The sequence below is a fragment of the Coturnix japonica genome, chromosome 25 (genome assembly GCF_054131305.1).
Source record: "Coturnix japonica strain WE chromosome 25, WE-NBRP24, whole genome shotgun sequence".
Lineage (NCBI taxonomy): Eukaryota > Metazoa > Chordata > Aves > Galliformes > Phasianidae > Coturnix > Coturnix japonica.
Window position 1 is genome coordinate 7,591,008 of NC_140687.1, and position 12,056 is coordinate 7,603,063.

At 48.1% G+C, this 12,056-nt stretch overlaps 1 long non-coding RNA gene across 2 annotated transcripts; it reads right to left on the reverse strand.

Moving 5' to 3' along the window:
* Nucleotides 1-497: 497 nt before the first annotated feature.
* LOC146756887 (uncharacterized) lies at nucleotides 498-3,275 on the reverse strand. Of its 2 annotated transcripts, XR_014937165.1 has the most exons (4): nucleotides 3,154-3,275; nucleotides 2,655-2,714; nucleotides 2,486-2,586; nucleotides 498-1,597 (listed from the first exon to the last, which is right to left on the reverse strand). It is a non-coding gene; the product is annotated as an uncharacterized LOC146756887 (long non-coding RNA). The 2 variants fall into 2 exon arrangements; XR_014937166.1 differs by lacking the exon at nucleotides 2,486-2,586 and having other exon boundaries at nucleotides 2,655-3,275.
* Nucleotides 3,276-12,056: the final 8,781 nt, after the last annotated feature.

Here is a 12,056-nt window from a genome sequence, read left to right on the forward strand (position 1 = left end):
CCTCCTAATATCTAACCTAAACCTCCCCTGCCTTAGTTTCAAACTATTCCCCTTGTCCTATCAGTATCCACAGGTGATTTACTACGCCTGATTTGCAGCTGATGTGTTTACAAGCTGGGAAATCTGGCTGGGCAGATAGCATGTTTCTGCATTGCTTGCTCCAGGGCTTTGAAGAGAACTGGGCAGTTGCAGGTAGAGACTATAGCAGCTCCAGCTCTGTCTAGGTTGGAGAGCTGGAGCTGAGGTGGTGCTTTTGATGTTACACTCTTGCTTCCCTATGCAGCCAATGTGTATGCTTAAATACAGTTTTGCTTGTTCCTGGTCCAGTCTGAAGCTCTCACACTGTATCTCATGCACATGGTCTGTTAATCCTCAGCTGGATTAACAGCTAGTTTGTATTGATAATGCTGAAAGAATTCCTTTTGGCTTACTCTAAATGAAAAAGATGCAGCTATGCTTCCCATTTTAACAATGAAAATTAAGAATAGGTTTCAAGATTGAAAAAAAAAATATATCATTTATTTGCTTTCTTTATGACTCCATTTTCAGTTGACATAAATACATGACTTGCAGATTTTCAAATGGAATATATGGAGTTGCAACTAAAAGTTTGATCATGTCTCTCTACCAGACCTCTACAAGTCTCATTTTACCAGAGAGAAATATCCTCCTTCTTACTTGTGTCACCGCTTCTGGCAGTAAATACATTTGTGAGTGACTGTTTTTCAAGGCTGAAGCACAGGAAGAGTAAAATTTCATCTAAACTGTGATCAAAACCTGGAGTTCTCACTGAGAATGGCAATCACTGCCATTAAAGCAGCCTCATGTGGTTGTTTCACAGAAACAAGATCACATATCCCACTAGTTTTGTGGGTTTTTTGGTCTCTTTTTTACATGCTTTAATAATAAAGACTAAAAATTAAGTTTTGTTATTTTGTATATGCAGTGTTTCTTCCTGAAGTTCACACCTTATTGCCACTCTTGCCAGTATCAGTACAGCACAGGGCCTGCAGTCACCTCCCTACCTCCCCAGACCAAATCCATGAATCATTTGCTTCTCATAGGCCTCAGATGAAAATACTATTTTATAACAACTCTAACCACGTTAAGGACAGTGAGACACTTTAATGCAGTGCTGTGCAGTTCTACAAACTTGGCAAATACCTCTAATGCAGGAGAAATGTCTAACGTGCAGCCTGAGGTCTTCGATACCACAACTAAAGCAGATCTAAACCTGAAAATACTTACACCAGCATGTTAGTGTAAACCCTTACCTTCTCTAGTGTTAACTACGGCTTGCCATAGCATCGTGGCAAGTCTCAAAACCACAAACGTGGGGAAATAACGAATGGCAGGATTTTCAGAGTAGCCTATGGTCAGCACAGCTTAGGAATTCAGCTCTCCTAGGCCCTCCAGGAAAATGTCATCATGCATTTTCCTCACAGAATTACTTAACTAGTCTCAGGAGCTTGCAAAACCCACAGAGGTTTTTAACTAGCTTACTGAAGCAAAGGCTTGAAGGTTGTCCTGAGGGGCTTCATTCATTTTGCTTTGTTGCTGAGCTGTGGTTTCCAGTCTGTCACTTCCAGCCTTGAGCCTGAAAGAGAGACAGGCCTTGCTGTGGACATTCACAAGAGCACAACTTCTGAAAGAGCAGTCTTTATGGAGGGAAACTGACAACTTCTACTTTCAAAAACTCACGTTACTTCATTGCATTCCCTTCTATTAGAATTCAAAAAATAGCTTTTTGAAAGGAACATGCACACAATTCTCCCAGCATGGAAAAAGCAACTTCTTGATTGGCAGCCCTCCTAATTACAGGTTAGTAAAACAAGGCAACCAACTTTCATATCACTGAATCTACCCTGCTGAAACGATGCTCAGTGTGCTACAGCAACCTGAGCTCATGCCCCCACTGTAACCTTAAGCTGCTCATAGGAGCAGACACGGAATGCAGCAGCCCCATTCCTTCCCAGTCACTGTCATAGCTGAGTGCACGCTGAAGCATCCTGAGCTACAGAAATGTCCCAGAGAAGGAATCAGCTCTCCACTCTGGGTTGTTACAGCAAAGACCTGAGCACCACTCTCTGGGAACTACGTGGAAACTTAGGACGGACATGGAGAAACCTCAGAGTCCAGAGCTTTGATGTGAGTATATGGCTTGTGTTGTCGTGTAATTTGGTGCCTGTTTACATTAAACATCCCCAATATGGCTGCAGTCTTTCATGTGGCACAAGCTTAGCAAAAGGGCCAATTCACAGTTGGGCATTGAAGGCAGGAGCTTGGGCTCCTCCTAGAATCAGGGATGGGGAGAATTCAGAAATACCCATTGCTCATCCACTGTTAGGTTCATGTCAGCTTCAGTGCAGAAACCTGCAGGGGGAGCAAAGTGTTTCTGTGTATCCACTAGAAGGCTGTTTCTAACACACTGCTTTGCCCCTCCAGCTTGTGAAAAGCACCCAGGCCTGCTAGCAGCATTATGTACCTTGAACAGCTGGCCTAGAGCTTAAGTATTTCAAGGTCTCATTGTTCAGAAGCATAAGGCAGAGGCAGCAGCAGAGGGAGGTGGGTCCAGAGGTGACAAGCCTAGAAGTAAGCAAGCCAAGAAGTAAGCAAGCCAACAGGGGTCCCTGCACATCCTTCAGAGAAAGTACCTCAGAGTACTGGGGAGATTCAGTCTTCCTCTTGCTCTGCTCCTGCTGCGGGCAGGGCACCTATGAAGAATGGACAAAGTGAGACACATTCAGTCTCTTGCAGTGAGTTTTCCTAAGTCTGTTAAGCCCTGTCATCAAAGCTTTGCCATGCTCTCTGTGGGGAAGTGCAGCTGCAAGCTTTGTTAAAAATTGGTGTTATCTAGCTTTACAACGTGAGTTTTCCAGTTATCATGTTCTGTGTTTTTTTTCAAGATTGTAATAGGGCCCTCTGTCAAAAGAAGCCCAACTCTATGCAGAGAGATGTGCATAATCAGGCAGAGCTTTCTAAAGAACAGCACCTGTTGCAGAACGGCGGGAGAAAAGCAAACGATCACACCTGTCATTGACATATGATCAGCTAATCTCGTTTATTCCTTGGCTGCGTGTACATTTATAATACGGATAATTAGCTCATACATATTGCAAAAGTGGAGCTCATCATTGGTTCCCAATTACATACCATCCCCAAGTATCTTTGCAGCTTCTTGTTATCATCCTGAAAGCTACTCCCTTGCTGAGTTCCCAGAACCATGGCTAGTTTCTCACCATCCCAGGGCATCCTGTTGTTCTCACTGTCCTTGCAGGTGGTATGGCTGCTTGATTAACTGCACCGTGTTTATGACCCTTCTCAGCTAACTAGCTGTAAAAAACACTCTCTACATTTCCCCCGTTTTCTTTTAGGCTGAAAAGGCTCAGTTTACCGACCGACTAACCATATTTAACAAGCAATTCAGTTCATTTGTTCAATTAGTTCTCATGTAGTTTTATCCTGCTCCGTAGCTGCTGCTCTGTGAACTCCTTATCTTGATCCATGGCTGCTGCTCCATAAAATTCTTCTTGTATTACAACAATTTCAAGATACTGCCTATAGAATAACAACACTACTTATATTAATAACATAACTATGATAACTCAATCAAGGCCTTGATTGACAATACTCTAAAAGTGAAAAAAGAGACAAGTCAAATACAACATAACAACATTACTGTTAAACCCACTAAAAAGAACAAATATGTCTGTACTGCAACCTGAAAATAAATCTGTGAGGGTCCCATTGTGTTAATCTGTACCTGATTTGGAAAAGTCTTCAATTTTCATATACTCTGATACATTGATTTTTTAATGACCACTAAAATTTGTGCAATAAATGCTTTTAAGATGCTCATAACCATGCTCTACTGACTGAGTTATCCGGGCTAATAATTGATTAATGATCGCGCAATTTAATGGAATAGCATGTCAAATAGAACCAGTTTTAGAGGACAAATGTACTAGAGTATCACTAGGGGCATTATTACTTACTGACCCTTGAGAAACAGCAAACCGTGTTGGTGGTGGTTGCGACAGGCTGTGCCAGCAGGGCCTTCCCTGCTTCAAAGTGCACCTTTCCTCTCTCACCCATCACAGATTCTCTCCTGCATTCAGGGTCTGAAGGATTTCTTCCAGTTGTACACCACATCCGCATGGCCAGTGCATGATATAGAGCCCAAGTGGAACACCTGCTTGGAAAACAGAATAAACTATCAAATTTAGTTCTATTAGTGTGCACTTTCCTCTAAAATGATGCATGGTTATATTTTCAGGTCCCAATTAGTTGGATGTAAGCATGCGCAGGGTCACCCTGCCATGGACAGGATGGTGGCTGCTCCTGGGTCACAGCTGAGCCCTGTGCTGTGGGGCTGGGCAGGATGGATCACAGGCCCCATGGTTGCCCTGTGACGCACAGCACTGGGAGGTGGGGGCAACGCTGCCCTCTCAGCCTGTTCTTTTCCATTGGGATGTGTATGTCTGCGTTCGTGTGGCTGTAGCTGGGTGTACCATAGGTACTGGTGTCTCAGTACCTGTGTGGGTCGGTATCTCCCATGTGGAAGAGTGGGGGGGTGTTGATCTGGGGAGATGGAGGGTGTGTGTTGATTTGGTGTAGCTACCTCACGGTTCAAGCTGGGTGCTGTTGTCATTGATTTCATTTTGGGGGTGGGCTGGGGAGCTCAAGGGTTTCTGGTGTTGTAACAGCCTCTGCCTGAGGTCGAGGCAATCTGAGTTAAACTGAATCTCGTAATGCTGTTAAGAGTTGTTGTCCCCAAAATGCAGTTCAATCTAGATCCTGTCCCAGGCACTGAACATGATGAGGACAGCCCCAGGAAGCTGGCACAGAGCTCTGCCCTGCTCCCCATCACAGGGGGCTGTGGGGGGGCAGCTCTGAGCCATGCTGTCAGGTTGGGGGGGCAGGTCCCCCAAATGCTAAAGCACAAAGTCCCAACTCAGCTGCAGTCCAGTGAGCGTGGCTTCTTGGCCTCTGCTTCTTCAGATCCTTCCCTTGCTGCCCTGCCTCTGCCTGTGGGCAGGCAGCAGGAGGCCCTGGGGCTGCACTTGCCTGTTTTGCCATCTGTTCCATGCCCCAGAGCACGGTGCCTGCAGGCCCCGTGCTGGGGCTGAGGGCTTTGGCCACAGAGGGTGAAGGTTCAGGGCTGGGCTGCAGATGGGCTCCGTCCTTTCGCACTGTGCTGGGTGCTCCTTTAGGGCTCAGGACTTGCACTGCTTTCTTGTGGTCTCTGAGCCTCTGTGCACCTAATTTTGCTTCTCCCTCGGTGCCTTTGGTGGTGTCAAGCATGGAGATAATAACTGCTGTCCAGGGAGGGAGCTCCTTCCTTTGCTGAGAGCTGGGGGACTTCTTCTTCCTGGCTTCTGCCTCTTGCTCCTGGATCTCCTCCTCCCAGCACACAGGAGCCAGCTTCATGCTCTGCTAAGGGCACTGCACTGCCTGGAGCTGAGCTTTGCACACAAGGGCTGGAGTTGACCCAGAAGTCCAAATGTTTGGGCCCCCAAACCAACCACTGTGAGCCCCTCCAGGGAGCTGCAGCTCTCCCGGCACAAAAGACAAGGCTGTAGGGCTGTCCCCAGCCTGGCCAGCTGCGAGAAGCACAAGGATGCGTTGTTCCTCCCCAGCGCCTCCAAAAGCACAGCTGCTTTGGGCTCCCTGCCTGGGCAGTCTGCTCCCAGGGATGCCCTCCCATCCCACACTGGATGGGCTCCAGGTACGATCCCACAGAGCACCTATCACTTGTCCCCTTGCCTTGCAGCGTGCTCACCCCTGCTTTGCTCCATCCTGCAGGCAGCATCACCCTCCCCAGGGCTCCCACCAGCTGCCCCTCTCTCCCCGTGCTGCTCCCACCCCAACTGTGAGGGATCCCAGCACAGTCCCACTCCCCCCCCAGGCCTTTCCAGCAAAGCGTTGCCCTTCACCTTCCTGCCACCCCGGGCCTTTGTCCCCATTCCCAGTGGAGCAGCTCTGCCCCTTTAGCTGCTCACTGCTCTGCATCCCACCACCACCCTGCACTCTGCTCCCTGCTCTGCAGTGCTGCACTGCCTGCTCCATCAGCCCATCCCACACAGCAGCAGGTGCCTTTTCTTGCTCAGAGCTGTTGTACAGAGCCCAACTCCTGTTGGTGAAGGCTTTTTTTCTCTGCTGGGTGGTGCAGCCCAGCACTGCGCTCTGGGTTTGTCAAGGTGTGTACAAATATTTGATCCCTCGATGTGTTCCTGTAAATAGTGTAACTTATTTCGCTCTCATGATGTACGTTGGTTTGAATTGTTTCCCGATGGATGTGTTTGTTCCTCGCCTCTTTGTCTTCACAAATAAAGCGTTACTGAAAGGAAGAGACAAAGCAGTGCTGACTGTTATGGGGAAGAACAGAGCTGGGAGCCGCCCGTCCTGATGTGCATCCTGTCCTTCTGTGCCGTGGGTGCTGTGAGGAAGTGAGCACATGGGAACAGGGTCCTCAGGGACTGCAGGGATGTCCCCGTGGCTCTGGGATGTACCTGAGCAGCTGCCTGGGCTCAGTGAGCCAGCTCAGGGAGCAAAGTGCATTTTGGGGCACTCCACCCTACAAAAAGGTCCTTGAAAGCATCGCAAGGAGGCGACAAAGCTGGTAAGGGCTACGAGGTTCATCCTGTAGGAGAGGCTGAGGACCCCCGGCTCGTCCGAGCTGCAGGAGATGGGGCTGAGAATCCGTCCCGTTGCTCGTTGTGGCTTCCTAAGCAGGGGAATGGCACAGAGCTGCCCGTAACTGATGAAGGAAGCGGGGGAGGGCTGAGAAACGCGTCTTTGCCGTGGGGGTGGTCCAACGCAGGCACGGACCCTTCTGGGGGGTGGTGGATGCCCCGAGCCCGTCACTGACCGAGTGGCGTTTGGACAATGCCCCGAATGTGGTGCTTAACTTCAGGGCAGCCCTGAAGCGCTCAGGACCCGCTCGGTCCCTTCCGGCTCCTCCATCCAATTTAATTGCCCCCGCATTTGTCCCATCCTGGGGGCAGCCCGGCTGCTGGAACCCCCGGCAGCGCTGCGGGGACAGCCGCCAGGTGGCAGCGCGGGCTGCGGTGCGGGGATGGCGGGCGGTGGGCGGTGTTGGCACCGGGGCAGTTTGCGGGATGTTGTGAGGTTCCTCCCTCCCTCCCAACTCCTTTCTGCCCCCCCCCGCCCCCGAGCCGCGCTGACTGCGCTGCAGTGCCCGCAGAGATGATGATGCTGGCACCGCGTTGTGCCCCACTCCGGGGTGATGGCGTCAGTGGGTCATACCTCGCACACTGGTTTGAAGGGACCAGCAGGGAGAACCCGCTGGGCTCCCCCCTCATCCCAGCACCACACGTGCCAGGGGCAGCACCAGGCAGGTGGGTGCCAGGCTGGAGGCTTGGGCACATCCCAGGGCACAGATCCCCACTGCTTTCTTCTCTTGCTGCTGAAAGGAGCCAACCAGGATCAGGGACAGGACCTCAACTCTGACCAGCAGGAAAACTCAGGACAATGGAATGCAGTCTGCCAATCTTTTACCAGTTCAGCTGTGCTTTATGACTCATTATTGCAAAGACTCTTTTAGTAAAGTACCACCCTGGGGTATCCAACCAAAAAGAAAAGGTTTTTATTAAATTAAAGGGGTTTTTTTTTTGTTTTTTTTTTTTGTTTTTTGTTTTTTTAAACATACTATAATAACTACTATGCAGTTCAACTGTCAATCATCTCAGAAAGTTCAAGAAGGAGATCATCCTCATCCTTCTCCAGGTCCAAGTCAATTTCTGCTTCCATTTCCCCTCCTGAGATTTCCAAGATGAACTTTTCAGTGTCATCTTCTACAGCCTTGGTGAGCAGGCTGACCTCCGGCAGGGCTGGAGCAGCAGTCTGGGAAGAAGGAAGACAAAGTCAATGATTGCTCAGGAGATCCTTCCTCTGCAGTGCTTCTCCTTCAGCACTGCTGATCCTGAACCAAACACGGGGGCTAAGGGGCTCCTGAAGGATGTTAACAGCCACGGGAAGTCTGCAGAGCACCTCAGGTCTTTTTAACAATGCAGCATTAATGGACAAATTCCTTCACACTACAGAGGAATCACAGGGCTGCAGAGCATTGTGCACACACTGTCATTCATCCAGCATCCTGCACACAGTGACTACTTTGAAAGGAAACCTGCAGAACATTTCAGTTCTCCACACTTTCTACAGGAGTTGTATCTCAGTATCAGCCTGACCAGGACAGCACTGACACTTCTTCCCCTCCTTACCAAAGCTGCTTTTTTAGCTGGAGGCTCCTCTTCTTCAGTGCTCGTTTAAATCAGCACAGTGCTAGAGCTGTTACATACCACATTCTATTTGAGCAACAGAAAGTCATTCCTGTTCCCCTACACAACATCCACCCACAGTCTGATTTCATTGAACACGAAGCCATCGTGACCTTTTTGTATCCAGTGCTCCCACGTTAACCTCACAAGTTGCACCTGGTGCCAGCAGGGTTACTGCCTCACTGCCAGATACAATCAGATCAATTCTGAGTTTGAGGAGTGCAAAGCTGTCTGGGAAAGCCATTGAAAGTACCAGGATTGTGAAACATGGCTGCAGCTCTTCACCAAAGGCAGGAAGGTAGGAATGCACTCATGATGGTGGCACATGGTGAGCAGTGAGACACAAGAACATGTGAAGAAATTGTGTCACTGTGTCCATCTACAGAAGGGACTCACCTCTGCGGGTGCAGAGACAGCTTTGGGAGCAGCCCTGCTCCATTCCACAGTCTTTTCCTCTTCTCTTCCAGGTGCTTTAAAACAAGGAAAAAGAAAATCACTTGGTCAACAGCAAGCATAGAAAGAAACCTGAGTGCCAGCGTTTCCTCCATGTGCTTATTTCCTCACATTCAATAACAAAGAACACGAGAGAGGCGACATCTCGCAGTCCATACAGTATCCAAGCTCTTCCCTCCTTCACATGCTGTCTCTTCACGAAGCCTCTCTCACCTCCCCAGTGAATAACTCACCCCCCTGACCTTTCTGACAGAGGTTGGCCCCCATGTTAAAAACTCAATCCATGCTTTACAAACACATTTACATATTAAAACAAGCAACACGCCAAAGATGAAGATAACCTTGGCGTCAACACACAGAACATGCCACACCAAAAACATGGCAGAAAGAAAGTACAGGAGAAACTGAATTACAAAACCTCACAGCGAATGAATTCTCCAGAATGAAGCAGGCAGACACCACGGATTCAATGGAAAAACACATGGATGGACATCCTGGCACTTCCTGCCTTTGCATGTTGTAAGAAACAGCCCAGGCAATTCTAAGCAAACTCCATTTGCTTGACAGGGGAAGCACTTCAGCAGAGCAGACAGTGAAACACCTTGTTACCCGCTGGCTTTGCGATCTGCTGCATCCGCAGGGCTTTCTCCTGCTTGATTTCTTCTAAGCTTTTAATATGCATTTCTTCCAATCGCTTGATTTTACGCGGTGGCTCTTCCAGTTTCACGTTACCAGGCTCAGGTGGAGGGAAAATTCTCTTCTTCTTGCGCTTATCCTTAGATCTCTTCTCAGTAAGAACCTCTTCTACTTTTTGCTTCTCTTCTTCCAGTCGTCTCTTCTTCCAGATCTCCCCTGCTGGCTTGGCACCCTTCTCTGTCGTCATCAAGAAAGGAGAAGCATAAGGATTACAAGAAATTACAATGAGAGCTCAAGTTTCCAGATTTGTCATAATATTACAGAATATACGTGTTCCCAACAACAACGCTCCCGAGAAAGAATAAGCAGAAAGCCTAGAGAATCTGTGCAGCAAACACCGATGACCATTTACCTCTCCTTGGTGCTCTGTCAACCTCGATCTTCTTCCCCAGCCTTTCTACTTTCCTCCCTCCTGCTTCAGCAGTGCCCTCCCATTTACGTGGAGGCAGCCAAACAGCAGCTCACAAGCAGCCCTTACCTACAGAGGATTTCCGTTTTCCAGGTTTATCAGCAGTATTCAGTTGACTCACAGGCACCTCCCCTAAAACAAAGAAAAACAAAGTGCTTATTTGAAAGAAACCAACAGAATTACTGTCTTGTGAGCCCATTTCCCACCCAAAACAAATACAACCAAAAGACACCACTTTGACAGCCCTGACACAAAATTATATTGCAACTGTAATGCACTCAGGGTAAGTCCCAATTGTAATTTATCCATTCCACTTAGGAGCCACCAAATGGAAGCAAAGGTACTCATCATTACCCTGCTTTGCAGGCAGCATCACAGTGCTGACCAGTGTCCGCACATTCTCCTTCTTAGGCACACGAACAATCTGAGATTTGAGCCGATGAGCAGGAGCTCCTGAAGGTCCTTCTGATCCAAGTGTTTTTATTCCAGCATTCAAACTGTCATCTGGGAACACAGAGCAGTAAATGAGACTGAGGGACAGAGGCACACGCTGAGGACCACAGCTCTGCAAACTGCCTCCTGCTCAGAAGCATGCAGAACAAACCCTGTCAGCTCTCCCCACAGCTAAGAGCACCATGGACCTGATGTCTGTCTGCTGCCCTCCTTTCATCCTTCTGGATATTAAAAGTAGGCTTTATCCCTTACTTTATCCCATCCATATGACATTAGATTCCTCTATCAGCAAATGTGGCTTTCACCAGTGGTTGAAAAGATGCACATACAGGCACTTAAACTCCATGCTGTGGCCTCGTCTTGCTCTAATGATGTAAACAAAGGAGTTTACCTTCCTAATCTGAAAGGCACATGAAGTTACAAGTTAGGAACAAGATCATGGAAATAGCTGCTTCCATTCAGCAACCCTATGTTCTGTTGTGTTTGTACAATGAATTGCTTTGTAGCTAATTGGCAAGTGCTTCTGATTAATCCTGGAATACCTTGTTTTGTATCAGCATCAGATTTTGTAGTGGAAATTATCTGCAATCCAAGATGGTTTTCTTCAGCTGTTTGCTGGACAGGTGTTTTTGTTTCTTCTCCCTCCTTAGAAAGCTGGTCTGTACAAGCAAAGAAAAAATCAGTCTCTTCAGTTATGCGGTAGGAATTCAATCAGATTATCCACTGCACAAAGATGGCAGGCAAGGCTGAAAACCCACACAGATAAATGCTGAGTCTCCACTTGCCCATCCAAATGGCTTCTCTGTGAACTAAGAAATCCCCCCCTACACAACATTCATCTCCCTGACACCCAGTAAAAGCTTAAATGCAGGAGAACAACCTGCAAGGCAAAGGCCACAGGAGCAGAGAGAAGCTGAGCATGCAAGATAAAACTGAGGTATCAGAAGCGCACAAAGTTCAGCTGTGCACCTATCTATCAGCTCACAAGTGAACGTTACCTGGCGTTCTTTATGACACTATACCCACCTGTGAGTAATAGAGTTAATCTTTCGTACCTAAAAAAGACAAACTCACTTTGGCTTGGTGGAAAGAAAACCCCATTGAGGTAACGTCCCTTGGTGTGATGAAGGCACAGTTGGATTTCTGGCAGCCTCCTGGCTGGTTCTCCCAGTAGCAGGAAATCATGCTGCGTTTTTTCTGAAGACAGGAAGGAAGAAGAGCTGATGATAACGTGGACCTAAGATCTGCAAAGGGAGACTGAGCTCCAGATGGTGCCAGTGAGCAGACTGCCACAAAGCAGCACTCAAACACCACTCTGAAGCGTGCGCAGGCTGGGAGCACCAGGCTCACTGAGCTTTCCTAGAATTCTGTGGGTGAGGACACCAGTTTAGAAGGGGTTAAACTAACACACCTTGCAGAATGCTTGTCTGATTGATGTGGTTCTTTAGTATCTGTTGATAGAACACTGTTGGTATCAACTACAAGAATATTCTGCTATGATATACCAATGCCATTGAGCTCTCTTCCCTCTGCTTCCTCCCCTATTCTTAACCGTAGGAACCATCATCATTTCAAAGCAAATGAACCTAATCTGCAAAAGCACATTCAGCCCACCTAAAGAAATGAGAAGTGGGTTTGGTGATAAACTCTGAGGAGCCAACACTCACAGTGATCTCCATGTGCCTGAACCTGCAGACATTCCTGAAGCAGCGGCCCTCCTTCCACAGCGTGCAGATGGTTTCATT